Raw genomic sequence first — 20,401 nt, 5'->3', positions numbered from 1 at the left:
CGCCGTCTCCTAACTTTTTCTTCCTCCATGCTCCAGACCACTACCTATAATTCACATGGGCGGGGGATTCCTCTCTGATGCAGAAGTAAAGTAGCAAACACGCTCCTGTCGTTCTTACATATACTCTTCCAACAATTTCGGCATATTGATGGTCAGCAGCGCTCGCTGATTCCTCCAAAGCGCGCCTTACTGGCGCCAAGGCTACGGTTTGTTTGCCTACGTGCTGTTGGCTTACAGTTTACTAGCACCAATGCAACATGATAGCCATTCTAATGCTGCCACAAGCCGTACTCGGCGTGAGGTGATGAAAAATGAAGTGGGAAAACGTGTTATCGTTTAAAGCAAAGTAACTGAGCACGGCTGGATGCGTTGCACCCATGGCTGGAAAAGAAGTGGTCACGTCCTCATGTGTAAAGGAACACAAAAATTGTACCCTGCGCCTCCCTGGGGCGAAAAAATTATGTCGGCTATTACCCTACTTCTTACAGAAGGGAGGAGCGGAGTAATGGTCAACAAGGAGCTAGGGTATTATCCGCCACTTCTTCAGAAAGGAGACTCAGTACCCCTAATTTTCCAGCATTAGGCCTACCCTCTGATGACTGCAGAATTAATAAAGTGCAAGCATTCCTACACTTCACCCATTTGCTTCGCATCATATGTTAACTCGCCAGACCGTGAGAAATCCGCTCAAAAGCCGAAATTCCTTTGATAATACCAGTGCATCCGTAAATGGGTTCAGTTATCGCGGTCCTGTGGCTTGCCCGCTATTTCTCCCTCGTTCGTTTCGAGCTCCTAGCACTGGCTTCAAGGATTGTTTTATTTCCATATGGAGAAATCAGAGCTGTAAAGTACATAGCTCCTGCCCACTAGCTGATTAGAAAAGAACAGAAGAAGAGTGCTTTTTCGAACCTATGCTATACAAACTGTACATGCCGACATTTTCTGTACCATGGCCACAGTGTAGGCCTGAACAAAAATGGCGTGTTTATGAACTCCTACTCAATCGTAGGCGGCTGATTACTCCACCACCACAACTTTTTAGTAGCCACAAAGGCGATCAGGTATTTCGCTAAAAGAACCAGACCCTTGCTGCAGTTATCGGCGTTTTTAATTAAATCCCCATGTTTTCCTTTTCTGCTTCGATGAAAGATACCATATCTTGCTTTTGTTGTAGTTATCGGACTACGCCGTATAATCAATCTACGTATAAGCTTCGACATTAAATGCCAACGCGTATTTCAGGGTGATTCCACAATCTTGCCAATATCCGGGCAACAATAAGCCATTGTCAATGGACATGAGGTGAGCGCAAAGAAAGCACTTTTTTTTGTATTTGTAGCCGGCATTAGCGTTATAAAGCTGATTCGAGCAGCTTTTCACTCGGATTCCGTGGAGGTACGCCGGCCAGAAATAACAAAAATGAGATTCCACCCGGCCGTCATACTCTTTGCAGCAGCTTGCTTATGGTGCGTCGCAGCTGGGCCAGGTAGGGATGTTCTCTTTTGTTTAGTAGAGTGTGCTGCGTGTTCTTTCATTGACCCGTCCATATTTTCACGAAAACGGATGTAAATCTTTATAATCCTCTAAAAAGATGAGAGGAGGAGCGAGCGTGCCGTAACAGAAGTTGCCTGATAGCGTCCATGCAACGTTGTCTTAATCCTGCAGAAGAAAGGCGCGCATAAAATCTTTCGGTTGGACTTTTCAGTGTCCACCAGTCTTCTTTTCTAGTGCAGTAGGGAATTTGACTGTTTGAGCCCACAACCCCGTGTTTACATAACGGGTACTGCTAGAAGTTTTGGGGAACAGGGTTTAAAATTATTCAAAATGTTAACTTGAGAAACCGCTCTACAATTCTCATTATTTCGGCGTAGTAACGTCTAGAAACGACTCCTATTAAATTCAACGCAATAAATTAGTAGCGGTGTTAAACTCGCAATAGCGAGGTTTTACAAATGAAGCGTACGGAGCAGTTGAGGGTCTATGAATAAATTTTACACCTATTACAAAATTCTCAAGGCTTTCTGTAGGCCAATGCACCTCCATCGGACAAACTGTGACCACGGTATTGCTGTAAACCCGTGACCGTATGCCGAGTACACTCCCACACAAGACACTCCCCTATTGCAGCAAATTTTCTCCGTGACAATACCTTCAAGACCGCTGATACATATTATTTAAACATTGTTGAGGAATGAACCGTTCCCCTTAGACTTCGCAGTACTGCCTTTGTTCTCTTCAAATTACATTAGTCTTGGGCGGTTGAAGGCCAGGAAAAAAAAATGGGGTGCGAGCGTAAGTAAACGGCTACACATCTACACAAAGGAGATAATTTTACTAAACGCTGTATTAAAGAACATCAGTGGGGCTTGTTTTTCCAGGACATCCGTCATGCTCGGAGATAATAAGAATATTTCAGAAGTTTTCAGTTACCAGCGTTTTGAAGTAAGCGGCCAGCGTTTTTGACCGTCCTCCGCCAGTTTATTACAGCTGCTGGAGCGAGGTGTGTGTAGCTGCGGGAACATTTGCTTGTTATGTGGAATCCTTCTGAGGGGAATTCTAACACCGAAATCTCGTGGACCTGCCATGATACGCCTCATTACGATGAGCAGAAATCTAACTGAGCTTTGGATTTTTTGTGAGGAATGAACGCGAAGTGCCTGAAAGAAAATGTTTCTCCATAGTATGCTCCACAAATCGCCAGTGTGAAAGGTGAAATGAAATATAATGCAGTCGTCAACAGCGGCCAGGCGTTATAGACGACATCGGCTGGCAGAATATTCAAAGAAACGAGATCTTGATGATTTTCATGGCATTGTGGGGTACCTGGCACCGGCCGTTCAGGTCTTATGTGGAATAATCTAAGCTCATGTTTTCGGAAACGATTATTAATCCGGAGGTCTCCACTACGGCGCGCCTCATCGCCTGTGTGGCGTCAGCGCGTTAAACCTCTTAACCAACCAATATAAACTACTAAAACTCCTGGTATGCCATGTATAAGACAGAATTGATCAGCGAAAATAAAACACGGGGCATACTTGAGGAAACACCCGAGAACAGATCAAGCCGTACACGTTTTGGAAAAGTTAGCAGCTGAAGTTAATTATAGTAGTGGAGTACTGTGTAGACCTACTGCAGGGTGTTAGAGATCCTTAGGAGGACCAATGTCTATAGAACCAGAAAACGTTCACACAGTGCTGTGCTGCACTTGTTCATTGCTAAGCGGGCACTTGAATATCGCTGGCCACTACCTTTTTCCTTTTCAGTGCCATTTCACATACGTACGTCCCGGGACTCCCGGAAATTATTGGGGGGAAATGCTCGCATACCTGAACACAACTGTGGTAACAACTATTAGTAAAGTGTCACTGACGCTTTTAGGTAATACGGGGGCCAAAAACATGAAGACGTACACGGGCTTACAACGAAGGTTTTATAGCATCATGATACTTTAGCTGGGTATGTCAATGAAATATAATAAATGTTTTTTTTTTATTTTGCAGCTCCAGAAACTTCAGCGCTTTCCTACGAGAACACTAAATGTAGCAGGTTGTTTCCTTGGGTAAGATGTTTCTGCTTTCGGAATGAAGGGAAAAAGGCCCCCGCCATAAGTTTCAAATTGCTTCCATCCTGAGCTATCTCGAACCACTATTTTCCACTCCCCACTTTTTTTTATCATTCCTTCGCCTAGTCTTCTTCACAAGGCTTTATTTCCTGACCAAGGTAGGCATTTGATTATTCGGATGCTTAACCTGTTTTCAAACTCTCGTCTTAACATGGCCTATATATGTACCTTCTATTCTTAATCTTGATTTGTGACACAGTGTCTGCCACCCGCCTTTGTTCCATAAGCTAAGACGCTCGCTTCCTCTCTGCATTTTTTACTCATATCATCTTCCTTTAATTGCGATGTTCAGTCTGACCGAGGTTTCTTCAAAGCTGCTGCCGACGCCCAAAATGGGGCCCCGTAAGTTACCCCAAGCAGTAAGCACGGGTTGCACACCATGCTTCTCAAAGACAGCGAGTTGCCTACTACTGTTTTAGCATTGTAGACTGCTTTTCAGTGCAGACTAAATCTACGCGCGTGGTTCCCTTTTTGTCGTTTATAATATCACTGAGTGTTTTGCCAAACTATTTGTATTCATCCACAACGATTGTAATACTTCCCAATCTAAACGAGAGGCTCTACGAAAGCTTTTTGAAGAATACTTTTGATTTCTTTACATTTTCCTTAAATCACGCATTGATAATATCTGAGTACTGTTCATGAAGCCTTCTTTTCAGAGGTGGACCCGAGAATGGGGGATTCAATTTTCAGTCATTTCTGGGCGCAGCCCTTTTGCAGCCGTTACTTGGGCTTTGCTGGGGCGGCGTCTGTTTTTTTCCGCTTAACCAAGTGAGCGAACCCAGGAGGGACGGTAGAAAATAAGCGGACAGGAGCGTCTGCCGAAGGATAAGGAGGAGGGCGGCACGCACGGTTATGCGGTCATCTATAGGGACCGGGCAGCTGGACGGGTGGCGCCACCACTCGGCGCTCCCCTCGTCAGTGGAATCAGCCGGTGCATTGGACTACACAGCCTCCCGTTGTTGTTGTCGTATTTGCTTCGGTGTTTTGAATGTTTTGGTGGTGTTGTGGACGTATATGTGCGTTGAAACAAAGTTTAGGCAGATGTGTTGGGTTCTTAGATGCAGTAATGACTACGTAAACTTGTCGGACGCTTCTAAAGTTGGGCGTCGGTGCAATGGCATGAGCGCTTTTTGCAGCGATCTGCGCTTGGCTACACCCGTTCTGAGTACGAATAAAACTACTATTAGTAGTATTATTTTCTTCTTAAATTCACTAACGGCTACGCAAACTTATTGGATGCTTGAATGGTTGGGAATGGGCTACATTGACACGAGCGCTTTTTGCAGCGGTCTGCTCCTGGCTCCGCGCGATCTGAGTAGGAATAAAAGTATTAGCAATATTATTATTCATTTCTACCACTTTAAATTATTTTCACTGGTTTCAGTGACTACGGTTTCCACGCCAGCCTTAGCGCTGGGATACCTCGATACGGGTGCTTTAAATAGAAAGGCACCTGCATACGAGATCGATTACCGTGTAGCCGTAGAAATGTTGCAGTAGTTTACACTTTCTGTAACCGTGAGCTTTGTGCCTTAGGTTTTGGTGAGCGACAATGTGACAGCATGGGAGCGTGAAAACCGAAGTGGAAATCTCACATTTGTGGTGGTCATTTTATCAAGAGCCAAAGTTATTCACGAACTCATCCCTCCTCCCCCTCCCGTTTTACCACTTGCGTAGAATAAATGCTGGCACCGATAGTTAAAACATGCGGCAGCGTTAACGTCAGCCGGTGTTTTTTAATGCTTAAGTATTCTTTACAGAGTACCTAAAAAATCGTATAATGCCTGGTGAAGACATCAAAAACGCGCGATTAGTTGCCTCAAATATGGGTGCATCAGCCCGAGTCCTCCAGCACAGACACATTTCCGACACGCTGGACAAAGTTTAGATTTGGAGAGGGGGCATGGAAGTTCAAAATTAAGCAGCAAAATCATCTAGCCCTTCGTCTAATGATTATTATGGTGAACGCCAAGCATTCTTCCTGCGAAATCGAGTGGGAAATGGTCAAAGTCAAAGACGCTGCGATAAAAAGACCAAACTGCGTACTGATCAAATTCGACGCTCAACTAGTCAAGGTTTAAATCCAGAAGGCAACCAAGGAAACGTATACGATACAGCTTTGCGATAAACCCTCATCGTCGTTAGACGAAGGTGTGCATGATTTTTCAAGCGTAGGTGGCAGCTTGTAAACCGACCGCAGCATTCAGTTGTGAAGCTGAGTACAGGTTTCGGGCACCCTCCTTTCTTGCGTCCTTCAGCCACGCAGGAATTGGTTTTTGAAAAACCATTTGCCAACCAGCCAGCAAACATTCCAATTCTTGTAAAGCAATGCTTCTCCACGACAAGCAATAGCGTTCTACTATCATGTGGTATTTATTCTATCAACGATTCCCAATGACTGTAGTAAGAGCATTTCTGTGAAATTAAACACGTTTCAGCCGTAGGTAATGACGTTACGGAAGCGTCGTCCATCACAATTTCTGTTTTGAGGTAAATCTTAGAAGACACCCCCCAACTTTGTCTTTCGCTTGTGCACGACGTCGACACCGTTTCGTCATCAACTGTCCAAGGCCAGCGCCGCAGCATTCCTAGATCGGTTGCACACACAGGCTTTGTGGGAGTATTTAGCTGCAGTATACTCCTCGATACGCGAAACTGCATGCAGGCATAAAAAAATTGCATGAAGCAACACACTTTCACTTCCAGCTTGACTTCCAGCTTGGCGTATTGAGCGTCGTCTGCTATTTGTAAATACTGAGTATGGGCGTAAATCACACACATGGCATGCCTCGTAAACGTCACATCCACGCTCGAGAATTACCGTTCTGAAAAATGCACGTGGGGTTACGTACGCTTTGAAAGCCGCACTGCAGAAAAACGACAGAAAGCCATGCACAGTTACGCTGCGCTGACCGCCACCGGCATTCCACTGACGACCGGTTCGCCACGGGCGGCGCTATTCGCTGAAGCGACGGTGGTGCCACACAACGGCCGCCTGGTCCCTATGCTAATGCCCCCTATTCAACCTTGTTACATGCGTCGCTGCCAGGGACAACCCCCCCTCTCCCCCTGACACTTTCCCCCGACGCTGTTCCGTTCGACGCTAATCCAAACCACGCACCATTTGCGCGCGACGTTAAAACAGGATTTACGACAACACGCCAGCAGGCGGCGACGACGCACTGCGAAATAACAGCAGGGTTGCGCCCGCCGCCGTGCATCCGCCGATCAAGCGATCACTTCCTTTGACGCAACAGATATGTGCCGTGGTCGAGAAGGCTGCAGCTCGCGCTGCACACAAATTTCGCGTTAGAGAGTGTAGTAATCGTCAGTGCATTTTTTTTAACTTGCTCGTAACGTAGGCTTCTTATTTCATCTTTATCAGCCGATTGAGGTACAGTTCAGGACGAAGACGTCTCACCCACCAAGGTGGCTAAGTGGCTAAGGCGTTGTGCTGCTGAGCATGAGGACGCGGGTTCCATTCCCGGCCTCGGCGGCTGGTTTTCTGATGGAGGCGAAAAGCAAAGACGCCCGTGCGTACGAGAAAATCCCCAGGTGTTCAAAATTAATCCGGAGCCCTCCACTACGGCGCGCCTCATCGCCTGCGTGGCGTCGGAGCGTTAAAGCTTACGATCAATCAATCAATAAATAAATAAATAAAACAATCAATTAATCAATCAATCAACCAATCAATGAATCAATGCCTCAATCAATCAATGAATGAATCACTCAAGCAATAAATGAAATAATGAATTGATTAATCAATCAATCAATCAATCAAAGAAGACCTCTCCCGCTAAGCGGGCATTAAGGCGGATGCTACACCAGAGGGACCAATCTTGTTGTGAAGGCTTAATATATACCACCAAAAACAGCTTCGAAATCAGTACTTCTAAATGCGGTCCACGAGCATGAGTCCCCGAGAGCATTTCAGAGGTGCGCAAAGCCCTACCCGGCACTCTCTCCCCCCCTATGTTTGGTACTTTTTCCGAAACATTGGCTTATAATGATTATCATTGATAGTGTTATGTCCTTTTTTAGTGGGGTGATAACGCGTCATCTCACAAAAAAAATTAAAAAACAAACTAATATGCCTATGTTTTACACTCGTCGTTTAAGACTAGCGCCGCTTTTAGGTCAGGCACAAAAACTTATTAGGCTAAAAATACTTTTTTTTCTGTTACAGGTGGTAACTGTCCTAGGCAATATTCCCCTCCCTGCTTTTCGTCCACCAGCATTCTAAGCTTCTTTTCGGCGCCTCGACAGCCTTGAAGTTAACTCCCTCTGTGCTACCCTTGAATCGTAGGGCTTCTGGAAGCCGAATATTTCCCTCTAGATTTGGATGGATACCCTCGCACTCGTAACACTATCTGCCGCATAGTTTCTGTTTCTTTTCGGCAAACCACACATACCCCATCGTTTTGTGTACACTTCCCCACAAACTTCTTAGTTCGCAAGTAACCTGCTCTAGACTCAAAAAGTAAAGCACTGCCTTTGAAATTATCGTAGAAATTTTCCTTTGTGATGTCTAATTTCTCACCCTTTTACATCTCTAACGAAATTTTATCTTCCATTTTTTCTCTACATTTATTCGTCTCTATTCGCCTTGCCTTTTTTGGTTACCTTGGCTGTCTTTGATTCTCCGCGGTTATTTCTGTATTTCATCGTTAGCCTGCTCCTCTTCCTTAGCCACTGCGTATCCGCGCTTTTCATGCATACGTACCTAAACACTTGAACTGTCCACCTACGTTGATTCATCGCCTTCAAATTCCTCTCAAAGCATATTTTACTCTGCGCTTCTAGAACTTCAAATGGCGCTCAGCCCATATGTCCCAGTGCTGTTTCATTAGTTGTTTTACCATCTGCTCCTAAGGCCAAACGGCCTACCGATCTCTGATTCACTTCAAGGCCTTCCAGAGTGGGTGATTTTAAGCAGAGTACTGTATTTGCAATTGTGAGACCCGGAACCATTACTCCTTTCCACATTCCCCTCACTACTTCATAGTTGTTATACTCCCACAGAGCTATACGCTTCATTATAGCTGCGTTTCGCTTTTCCTTACCCTTAAGTTGCTCCTCGCGAGTACTTAAGTAGTTATCCCCTTCGTTTATCCACACCCCCAAATATTTATATTCCTTTACTCTGGGTAATTCAACATGCCGGATTGACACTGCGTCAGTGCTAGTGCCATCGAAAACCAATATTCCTGATATGAAAACCATTCTTCCTGATATTGTGCCTATACGAGGCTTTAGTGGCAAGTGCAAATTGTTTTATACTGACACGGATCAAGATAGTGCATCATAAGGTTCCCCATAAACGTTTCGAGCCCAGAAAGATCACACGAAATAATCTGGGGACTTTTATCTATGTGCGACGCATTTTTGGTCAGAGAGTTTTTGAGCTTGTGATGGGTAATGGTGCTCGTGCATCCCCTGTGTATGTCCCCCTATAGCAATGTGCAAGTACCTCATACTTTCAGTTTTCTCGCTGCTTGCATTATTCCTGTTTTGGACGGAATCTACCACTTTTTCACAAATACTCGTTCATTAACATGTATTCGTAATGAAGAAGATCCATAGTTTATTAGCCTTCCGAAATGCAGATTCTTCGCTGGGATGTTGAAAATCTAAGGTGGCACAAATGCAGCTGATAATCACCTTAATGAAAAACCAAGCAATAATCTCATGGGATGTGATTCTTAAGCAGTTTAAAATTGATCTTCTTAATTTACTTTCTGCTTATATTAAGCTCGGCATTTTTTGTGGCTTGTGTCCTCTGTTTTTTCCGAGGCTTTTCGTAAATATTTACGAAGCTTTCGTTGTACAACACATCCCGCTTCGTTTCGTAGATGCACCGGAAATTTGCCTTCTCCTGTGGCTTTCCCCCTTCATCATCCCTTAACTCTTTTCACCTGGTCTTTGTTCAATGCTTTAAACATGGGTTTTCAGCGAGCCCTTCCAGTACCATCTCCTTGCCAAGATTTCCTATAGCTTTCAAATATGCAAGTAGTCTTTTCGCTGCTTCCACAATACAATTCATGTTTTTAAAGCAAATGTTTCTCTGTATCACTGATGGCATTCAATGTTCCGACAAAACGCACCGCAGAAAAGCCTGCTTTATGAAATCGGTTTCACAAAACGACGACGACGAAAACAACGACGATGATGATGACTACAGTGATGACGATGATGATGATGTTGATAAGAGAAGGCACATGAAGCGCTTCAAAAAAAAACGCTTTCCGTAGCCGGTACCGAACCTGCATCCCTCGTGTTACAAAGCCGACGTCTCTCCGATTGCCCTATCCTACTCCGCCAAAGGGACAATTTGCAAGGCAAACGGCATTGATGCTTCGTCGATTGCTCCATTCCGACATCGTCGAAGCAATTTTGATTTTAGGGTAAAGTGTAAGCATGTAGTAACATCTAGGCTACTCTAACTTCCAAAGAAATCGAATTCAAACAAATCAACCGCAGTCGCCCGCGTACTATATTTCGCCCAGAAAAAGCTACCCGTTGCAACCATTTTTATAGTTAGATGAAAGGGGTTTCGAACGTCTTACGTTGTACATCTGTGTCTGAGTGCATCCGTCTTTTATTAGCCATTAAGAATCCTTTTCTTCATTGCGGCCCTACCCCGTACTCTTTACGTGTGTTCAACCTTTACATATAGTTAGCCCAAATGACATAACCATCCTTCTATTAAATAATTCTGACACTCCGCGCTTCGCATTGAAACCTGCGCATAGATATTTTCATCTTTCAGCGCTTCTCAGAAGGCCTTTCGACTATCAAACTTTTTACCCTTTCTATCGTTGGTTTTTCTCCGCCCATAACAACCGGTGATTTTGTAGCTATCGTAGTCGGATGACGTTTAGCGTGTCTTGTATTTTTGACCACACCGTTTGCGACCCTGAATTTATTTCTCCAGCTCTTCTTATCGCTCAATTCCCTGGCCAATTCGTTGCCTCGGAATATTTCTTTTAATTTCGTTCGTTCTTCGAGTGACTGTCGTCGTCTGCTTATAATCCCGTCTCCCGGTAGCCACTCCGTTGCCCTAATGGTCCATCAATTGGCAGTTACCCGCATTGCATGCACAGCCCAGGTCCACGTCTTCTTAATTAGAGCTATGAGCTCTACAGCCGCCGTGTGTGCTCTCATATTACACGCTCTTTTCTTGACACATTAGCGACACATCTCTTATATTTCTTTCCATTGCGCATTGCACTAACCAAAATTTTTCTTTAAAAGGCTTAGTAAGTAGCAACGTTTCTGCCCCGTAAACCATCACTGCCAGTGCACGCAATGTTTGCGCGCCTTTATGTAAAGCGACAGATGGGCAATTAAATGGTTTTCTGAGAATGCTGCCAATTAAACGGATTTCTGACATTTCTGCAAAATAAATGGTTTCTGTCAGCCTAATTTTCTACAATGAAAAAGCCTTCGACAACCAAAGAGGGCACACTTCTAGTGCGTGATTTTCGGGGATAAATGTACGTTGCAAATCCTTGTATGTTCATTTTGCAGACGGAGGGAGAGTGGGTGTCAAAGTGCACATACTTCTGCAAAGGCTGGCCAATCCGTAGAGAAAACGAGCCTGACGGTATTTCCTGCAAGGTAAGTCTATGGTCCTGTAAATGCACCAGCGAAAATATCTTGCCATTCAAGAGAGTCTTACACCATGACCGACAAAGTCCTTGCGTCTGGTAAACACTCCTGAAAATTTCAAAACACAGCAAAAAGATCAATGATTATACGTCGTGTAGTGACGTCTGCGTGGTGAAAAAACAACAAAAGATGCGTGACTTCGTTACGTGTGATACTTTGTTCTATTCCACGCTCCTCCAACCTCTTTCTTTCAATCTATTGCCCCATTTCAATGGATTGTTTGTTGTACAAGGGCGTAATCCTCCTTCCTAGCTTTTACACTTTAAGGTGCTAAGAGAATTGTATATGCCACTTACACACTACTAGCACACATTAAAATCACCCGTTGGTGAACACATTTTCAGTGCGTTTGGTTAGACGCTCATGCTCCTAACGTAAGGTTAAAAACCCTCCCTCAACTTTACAGCCTACAAAGTGGGGTGAACAACACACCTTGTTATCTTAATGTTTTCGTCACAGGAATAATTCTCCCGGATAAAAGAAATATGCTTTGGGCAAAGCAGGGCAATTAAAAAGCCGTCGTTGGAGCAATGTTAACCCTACTACATTGGCATAAAGCAATCGTAAATGTGGAGAAGTGCTCCACCGTGAGTATTCTGTTTGGTTCAAGCGCTTATATTCACACTCAGTTTGTCTGCGCCCCTGCGGACAATGCGTACAATTTTTATTTGGTTAGGAATTTTCAACCTGAAACGTGAATACGAGGTCTTCACACCAAAATCCCTTCTACGCTCGTTTTTTTTCAAATGAGTGCTGTGATAAGCTTGCTTAATAGACACCTCTGAAAAGCACTGATTATACAAAGTGTACGGTCATCGTTATTGCTTGGGATATTTCTGCCGGAGGCGGCAGTTCTGTTAGCACCTATTCGGACGAACCTTTTTCGTATAATTGGAATCAACTAGTGTAGTACGTGGCGCGTTGTGTACCTGTGTAGTGCGTTACAACTTTAGCGCCTCAACGTTCCTTCTCTTTTGTTTAGCCCTCCTGTTCACCTGCACATATCTGTTGCGGTCCGTAGAGTAATATAGATACGCCGAAAGTAGCGAACGTTTTCTTTTGCGGCAATAGTTAAATCGTTTTCTGATTCCGCATTGCGTGCCGTAAACACATAAGATGGCCACGCCTCACCTGCGTTGTAAAATGACGCCGCAAACATTACCTCTTAGTTTACTATGTCTCATCAAGCTATATTCCGGAAGCCAGATATGTTCCAATATTGCGTCACGGGCAAGCAATGTTAAGCTGCATAGTTACTTATTACTCTAAGGCGAATGAAGGAAAAGCTAGCGTGTTTTACTGAATAACCCGCTTTTAAAACCGGGTCGCTGTCTTTGGATTGAGAACGTATAAGATTTCCCATATATGTCATCGCTGGTTGCATCACCTGAAAATAACTAAACAGGAACTTTTCTGCTTCTCTCGCCTGTCCATCCCCGCCAGGTAGCCTTTCCGTGTGCTCCCGCTTTGGGCACTGGCTACAAAGGAGCGTGGTGTCACAGAAATTAAACTTAAGGATTTAGAGGGTTTTTCCAGCCATCGCAATGACTCGCTTTGGCGTACCACCGCGGTGGCTCAGTGTATAAGGCGTTGTGGTGCCGTGCACAAGGAGGCGGCTTCGTTTCCCGGCAGCGGTGACGGCTTTTCTGTAGACGGCGAAAACAAGAACGCCTGTTTGTTGGAGATTTTGTCTCATGTTAAAAATCCCAGGGGCTCAAAATAAATCCGGAACCCTCCACTACGGCGCGAAAATTTGCCTGTGTAGTGTCGGCGCGTTAAACCTCATATTCAATACGTCAATCAAATTGGTCCTGCGGAGGACGGCAACCAACATCACTAGGAAACACTACCTTTGCCACAAACGTGCTTTTCGCACAATGCGCCTACTTTTCTGTCGGATAACGGAGTGTAGAAGGCAAGGAGAAGGTAAAGCGCGTTAGCAGGCCGCTGGCAGCCATCGTAGCAGCCTCAGGCATCTGAAGAGGCACTTGAGTTCTAAGGTAACGTCAACCAGCCACCATGCCACCCACAGGAAGGTTTGTGAAACGGAGCGCCGAGAGCGGAATTTTTGCGGAAAATTCTAACAGGCCGTGACGTAGTAGCTTCACCTCAATATATTACGGAAAGTGGTGCCTGCTCCAGTTCACAAGAATAACTTGTCTGGAGACAAAATTAAATATATTATTATAGAACGATCTAAACGCAACGGGCACAACAATGCCACAAAAACGCACGAAACAAAAATACGCACAAGCGAAAAAAGATTTGCTTATTTTGCAAGAGAGTGATAAGTTTCCTTTATAGAGACTAAAGTAGTAACCATCAAGGTGTTTAGGCTGACGCCTAGTTATCGTGCTTCACAGATAACCAGCAGCACTTTTCACACTCAACAGACAGGCACGAAGTAAAAAAACAGGCCTCTTTCGTGAATTGCTACATACTACGGAGTGGTTTCTGAAATAACGCTTTTTTTACAGGGTGTCCGCCCAGGTGTTTGCCTGCACGGAAAGTGTGTGGACGCTGATGAGTTTATACCCGCTGAGTGAAGTGTCATGACCCATCACCTACGCAATAGCCTATGACAGCGTTCAAACAACGTGGACGTCGCCTACTAGCACCGACGTGCCTTCTGTCAATAAAAACATGACAAGCAAGCATCACACCGATAAATTGTCTCCGAGTTATCCACGTGCCCCAACACATGCAGTTGTGTGTGCCAATCGGCAGAACACCAGACAGTAATCTTCAACTACACCTCGAATCAACCCCTTTGTGCTGTATTAAGTGGTTCCCTCCCTTTAAAAAACAAGCTCACACAACAGCACGGGGAGAGAGAACTCATCCCCCGACCCGGTGGGGCGAGCACTCAGTGACTAGCGCTAAAACAGCACCGGAACAAAAAGCCATACTCGTCATATTAAGGTGAACGACTGTCTTTTGCACCGAAGACACCAACCCTGCATAGTTAACTTTGATCTGCACTCCCGAAAGTGGTTCAGATTTGGCTTCGGTGGCGCCTAGTTTGGTGACCTGGGTGCATGACGGAAAAACTCGCGCGAACTAAACGTCATGCAAAACATCCTTCAACATCACAAAAGCGGCTTCACGGAAGGCCCAACAACTGTGAGCTTGCGTCTTATAACTTAACTTAGTACAAATACCGAAGAGTTTACGGGCAGACCCACGCACGCCACCGTGCACTTTGGCCCGGTAAGCGACGATGTCCATGGGGTAAGATTGAGAACTGAATAAGCAGCGCCGTCTACACCTAAATCTGCAGTGCCTGCAACATGAATCTCGAAGCAGTGTGTAAGTTCTTCAAGGTTTCCAGATAAATGTGACACTTGTCCAAAAATCCGACAAGAGAACGCCCCTACCCATCACCCCACTTCTCCTAGAACGAATCTTCCCACTACCATTTAACTAACCAAACACAAGTCCAGAGCAACATCCGCAGAAAAGGACAATGTATGCGACTCAATGGCGAGTCGTAGTATCACCCCTTCTGATGCCTCTGTCATAGCTAGCAGTACCACAACTAGTCACAAATAATTCACTCGTACATCTTTAGACAAAAAACTAGCTGTTAATGAAGCACAGAGGAAGACATCTGCACGAGATTCGCCGAGAATGTCAGATCAGCTGCTCCCCGATTCCATCGCATCAGCCAAACAGCATATTCCATCAGGTTCCATAGACACGTTGGAGCATTCTACAAAGATAAGCTACGCAACGAAAGCGGTACCTGAAATCAGTAAGTAACCAGTAATCACAGAAGAATCTCGAGATATATCTGTGTCTATTACATTTAACCTGCGAAGAGGTACTGGTGTGTCACCGATTGAAGTGGGGATTCCCACGAAAACTTTATACTAGGGCATGTCGTCATATAATACGATAAAGATAATAGAAGTTATCCAGCTCTGCGTGTTCACCTAGTGCCAAGATGTCGTCGAGCACCGCAGCCATCAACATTTTTTCCGGTAAAAATTGTGGCGCCCCTTTAAAAGTCACTAAATCCAGAAGCCAACCATCTCTATGGCACCAGCTTTTACAGAACCTGCCCTTAGCATGGATAAACACTCCGTGTCTCAAGTAAACAGAAAGGTGGGGTTGCCTTCGCAAAGTGGAAAAACAAGCGTCAACGCAAGGCATGGAAATACCAAATCGGGAGTCAACGAGCTCTGCGTGATTAAAGAGTGCCGCTATCTCATCGAATTCCGCACACATGCCAATGTCTTCTACCAATGAAGGAGATAAATCAGCAGCAACAACTACAATGAAAAGAAATCAAGTGGCGACACATTCATCCCGGATTAATATTATGCGCCACAAGAAAACCAAAATGTCTGGCACAGTAATGCCTCACCTAACGTCAGTCGGGAGTGAGAATGCCATTCGTTTCAAGTATTCAACCAGTACAAATAACCCGGCAATCTCCTCAGTCATCAGTATTATCTCCAAGGCGAGGTCGGGGGCTAAAAGCACTATTCTAGCGTGGACCACAAAAAAAAGTTTTACATCCCCTGTTCTTTCACCAATGTAGACTATGCTCCTGATAATACTCAGGAGGCTACCATCGCCACTGAAGACGGGGAAAATGATTTGTCTATGCATCAACGCACAAGGCCCCATCAGGAGTTCAGAAGCTATGCCAACTCCACCAAAGAAGAGACCTCGTTGAGCTCCGCGAATATCGAACTTTCAGCTAGCAAGCAGATGGGCGCACTACCAGTTGTGAGAAGCACTAGTAAGCCATTGAACACGGACGCGACATTTGCCAATTAGTTTGAACCACTAATAATCATTACACGTATCGAAATGAAGAAAGCATTACGCCTGTAATCTTGAATGAAATTGATTCCGCGCATTAACGATCAACAGCCAACTATGGCCTTTTAACTTTTTCTGTGTCAGTTATAGAAAGCCCCATCACCGCAAGCCATCCAGCACTAAAAAGGCTGCACATGAAGAAGGCAGTGAAAACAATAGCCAAGCCACAAGTACACAAAATGTGCCAATGGCGTCCATTTTTTTTTTCGGTCAGAATACTATACACTGAAGCATTCTTCTTCAAACGGAGTAGAAACCGCCGCAAATACGTTAGTACAAGATGGCTCTTTGCGGAGCTCGGCAACCTTGCCCGCACAGGCGAAAACTCTATTTCCTTCATCCAGTAAACAAGAAAGGTTTACTCCAGCATACACAGTCAATTCTAGCACGTAAATGAGCGGCTTTCTGAGCAGAAAGGAAGCAGTGACGAAAAAAACACTATACGAAAAATGTCAACTCCGCAATCGTAGGCCGTCGCAACGAAGTACACAGTTCCTGCGTTAGTGCTTTATTGGAAACGCAATATAAAGGCTATAGTCAGCTTGGTTCTTCAACAACCAACCTGCACCTGCCCCATTACACTTCCCAATGGAGAAGTAAAGATAGCAATTGAGACTCGACGCCACTCCGACAGACCGCTGTGTTATGTGAGTTCGGTGCTTTGTTCGTGTTTGTGACTATTTATTTAAAGTTTCATTCGGATCAACAAGAACTTCCTTTATTAAATCTGGATACATGCAGTCTCATTCGCAATTTCATTCGAATCTCCCTATTTCAACCTCAATTAATGCCATTGTACACTAAGCTTCCGTGGACTACCTGTTTGTCTTTTGTTATTTATGTGGCCGAATGACTACTAAAATCAAATGCGGCGCTTCTGAAGGCGGCGAACAAATTGCACATAATCTGGGTGTTACTATCCATGTGATTGTTACGTGCGGCATTGTCTAGCTCAATGTTTTCCCCAGCACTGGCGCATGTCTGTAAGACACCTTTCAAGCGCTGAAGGCCACGCTCCCTCATCAGGAATTCTTGTGTTGTGGTGGCGGGAGTGTGCTAAAAAACGGCGGCCATCAGGGTGTTCCGTGCTCGTCTTGCACTGTGGAAGATCATTTTTCGAATCCTATCGAGCGCACATGTTACGTAACCGACTTTTAAACTCAAATCGTTAATTTTTTAGAGGCGCTTACTCTGGAAATGCGGCGTCGTGCTGAACATTGGTTTACCCGTTTGTTATCCAATGAGCAGTAGGCCATTTTGTGCGCCATCCGTCGGCCTATTTGTGTGCCATGAACTCTGAATTCTCTGCCGACACAGTTAACTAATGCTGTCGCATTAAAACACATGCTCACGTACAACGTTTGCTATTGTCTTATTTGCGGCTTGATGTTGATAACCTTCAAGCCACCTTTAGGAAGATGAGGATGACGGTTTTAATTGTAAGACCTTTATTCACAAACAGGGAAGCTCCACACAATCTGGGGGAATAAATTTCTCGGGAACATATTATCGGCCTTGAGAAGGGTTCATTTACATTTTTGGCGATCCGCAGATGGTGCATACAGATCGAAGCGCTTATCCGGCTGCAGCGATCTGCGTTGCACGTGTGATACGACTGGGTAATGCGAATTTAGTATACACCTACCGAGTATCAGTCGACAAGATTGGTGGTATTGGAGGTTGGGGAATGGAAGTTTATATATCCCTTAAATTTAGGGAAGTAGCATGTGAGATTTTGGAAGATATGCTGAGGTTAATGACTTATAGTAAGGATATATTCTTGTAAGAGTACGGTTGTACGACTTACGAATAGTTTCGGTAGCGTTTAAGGAATGTATTAGTAAATAAATTGTTTAAAAAACTTCCAGCGAATCGGATGAGCCGTGCAAGGGATGAGTGTGGTCGGTGAGCAATAGTTATGAAAGTAAAACTTCCGGCCCTCCTTGAATCACTGCCCGCATCTTTGTTTTGATGCGAGACGAGAGGTCATACATGATAAATTCTAATGCATGAATGGTGGCTTGAAACTCTTCTTCAAGCGTGAAGGTGTGCAGTAGGGATAAATGTTGGCAGCCAAAAATTAGAAAGATCAACCCGAGAGCTCCACGTAGTCCCAACGCGTGAAGGCGTGAAAGTAGCATCTTTACAGACGGCAGTTTTGCGGAGTTGTGTAATTGCGCGAAAGGGAATAAGTTTTTACGGGTGTCCAGGCGCGCTAGGGATCGGATGCCAAGCTGTAGACTCAGTAATAAGAGGTGTTTGCAGGGGATGGATAAGGGAAAATAGGCTTGGGAGTGCCAGGCGTTGTCTTAAATCTCAAGTTCTGAGAAAAACACCGTGATCGTATACGATTTCTTGAAGTTGTTTTGGTCGGCCTTCTCTTTGTTTAGGCTCACACAGGAAGAGCGCATACTCTCAGGGTGATGGCTAGTGCCAACAGAGATATTGCGCATATGGGTTGCCTTTATTCAGCAAAACACTTGCGACGGCATACAAATTGCAAAAGCTGAGGTCGCATAGCTCCTCTCAGTGCTAATTTTTTCTACTCCGTCAGAAAAATGGCGACTGAAACAGGGATAAAACACGAGTAACTGTAGACTCCTAAAATCTAAACACATCTCATGATAGACTAAGGAAGAAGCAAATGTTGTGCGGGCTCTCACTGGAACACACCCACGGGACGTCCATACGGCAATGCTGATAAAGTGTTATTACTCACGAGGCTTCATAATTAACTTGATGACAAGGGCGATCCGCATTCATCTATATACAACAATCACGGTCAGTTATCTCAACGGTGACCCATACCGAAGTGTTCACCCTAAATCTGAGGATTGTTAATGACGTGCGCTTATACAGACACTCCTTCTGCTATGGAAGAGAGTGCAAAACGAAAACAAACACCTATGGGTTGACACTCTACATACGTATGAAGTTTTGACACGTTCCCTCGGCCCCGTCCTCCTCCTTTCTCGGCATCACGAGGAAGAAGCATGTTCCGGCTCCCGCCCTAAAGTTCTTCGCTCTGGAATATATTTCGCGGAAATACGAAGACCACACTCGTGTACACTGATGGGTCGGTGCCATCCACATCATCCACTATAGGGGTGTGGATACCGTCATCACGTACCACATTAACTGCCATGCGCATTCACAAAACATCCACTACGGCTACAAAACTTGCAGCTGTGATGGTGATTGTGGCTCACATCACCAAGCAGCCCGCATGAGAGTGGGCTATCCTCACAGGCTCCGGGGCAGTACTGCAATGTCTAGCGTCATTTCCACAACACCGTCTTGCGTCTGACATACACGCCCTACATCTCCAAGCTCTACAAGCGCAACATGTCATAGCAGTCCAGTGGATTTCAGCCCTTTGTGGGATAATTGTAAATGTGAAGGCGGCCATTGCTGCATCCATTGCGCATAGCCATCGTGCATCGGCAATATCCATATCACTCTCCAGGAACGATGCAGCTGTCCTTGCATCTAGACTGGCAGGGAACAGCTGCGAGCAACCTGGGATGACGTATTAAGTCATTACGTTCCGCTATCTTCCATCGATCTAAACTACAAAATCAAAATGCCACCAGGACTTTTCAAGTGGGTAGAAGCCATTCTACACCGCATAGGGATGAATGTCGCAACACACGCAACTTCATCTGTAAGGTGAAACGAACTACGTCGCCGCTCTGCCCACACTGCGATGTGCTAGAAACCCTCCACCACCTACTCTGTGAATGCACTCGATTTATTGCGCAAAGAGTGTCCCTCGCAGTTTTTGGGGGGATTGCCGCTTTCCGTGGACATAAACGAAATGAAGATTTAGGACCGTGGGCATGTTCCAAACCTGATTTACGGGCTACAAAAGCTCTGATAGAGTACCTGCAACCCATAGGTCTTGACCAGTCGCTAAGTGACTCAACGTCTCTGTGCGCATCAAGTTCTTCAACCTCATCTCCATCGTCTTCATCACGTCATCAACTGCCTTAGCAAGTTAGGCATTTTAGCCCGGTTAACATCGCCAGACTGCATTAAAGATCGTTCTATCTGTCTCTCGGCACCATAAGCTCGAATGGTTAGGTTAATAAGGACATCGCAAAACGATATGCTTATGCTAAAGCATAAACCAGTTGGCTTACTGTGTCAGTTCTCTGCGCTTAATGCAAGCGTGCTTCCTGTGGCTAGTCTTCCTAAAGTGCCACCAAACTGGCCTCATGGGCAAGTTTGACTGAGCGTACTGGTGATACAGGCCGTGACAGCATCAGGAGG

General features: G+C 45.1%; 1 long non-coding RNA gene across 1 annotated transcript; it reads left to right on the top strand.

The window, feature by feature from the left end:
* The first annotated feature begins 1,353 nt into the window (after positions 1–1,353).
* Positions 1,354–13,966, top strand: LOC144146799 (uncharacterized). The gene is made up of 4 exons (XR_013317707.1): positions 1,354–1,486; positions 3,501–3,559; positions 11,156–11,245; positions 13,774–13,966. It is a non-coding gene; the product is annotated as an uncharacterized LOC144146799 (long non-coding RNA).
* Positions 13,967–20,401: the final 6,435 nt, after the last annotated feature.

This window comes from Haemaphysalis longicornis, unplaced genomic scaffold (assembly GCF_048455015.1).
Source record: "Haemaphysalis longicornis isolate Haplotype H1 unplaced genomic scaffold, Haemaphysalis longicornis Haplotype H1 scaffold_7, whole genome shotgun sequence".
NCBI classification, from domain to species: domain Eukaryota; kingdom Metazoa; phylum Arthropoda; class Arachnida; order Ixodida; family Ixodidae; genus Haemaphysalis; species Haemaphysalis longicornis.
This window is presented reverse-complemented; position numbering and strand designations above follow the sequence as displayed.